Here is a 580-nt window from a genome sequence, read left to right as displayed (position 1 = left end):
AACTTTTTGTAGTCACAGTATCTCGTAAGTGCAGTTAGAACTACTGCGATATGTATTTTTGTTAGGCTAAATTGCACAGTATTATTGTATGTATTTGTAGAAGAAATTCATTTTGCAGATATATATCTCAGAAATTGAATGGTAAGTACATCATTATTTTAAATAAATTGAATAATAATTATAAAACACTGGTTAGGATAGGCTATTGATTACTTTATATCTAATTAATTTACACTTTTAAGTTATTTGAGTTGGCTTCTAGGCTGTTGTTTAGATTTAGTCTTTGTTACCTAACTGAATTTATTACTTGTCGGGATGGGTAGACCCTAACTCTCCTTTAGGTTGAGATATCAATATATATATTTTATGATAAATTTAATATATAAAAACTACCAATCATTATTATCACATTGTTGCATTATTATTGGGACTTTATAGTAATCAAATATCAAATTTATCCTTATTGTAACACTTTTAGTATAAGAATTTGGCTAGATGTATAATACGAGAACATGCAAGATATGTTCATAGGCTATGCAAGGTGACCAAATTTGAATATGAACAGGTGATTGAAGATCCT

This window comes from Macrobrachium nipponense, chromosome 15, assembly GCF_015104395.2.
Source record: "Macrobrachium nipponense isolate FS-2020 chromosome 15, ASM1510439v2, whole genome shotgun sequence".
In the NCBI taxonomy this organism is placed as follows: Eukaryota; Metazoa; Arthropoda; class Malacostraca; order Decapoda; family Palaemonidae; genus Macrobrachium; species Macrobrachium nipponense.
The sequence above is the reverse complement of the archived record's forward strand: the minus strand, read 5'-3'. Positions refer to the sequence as shown.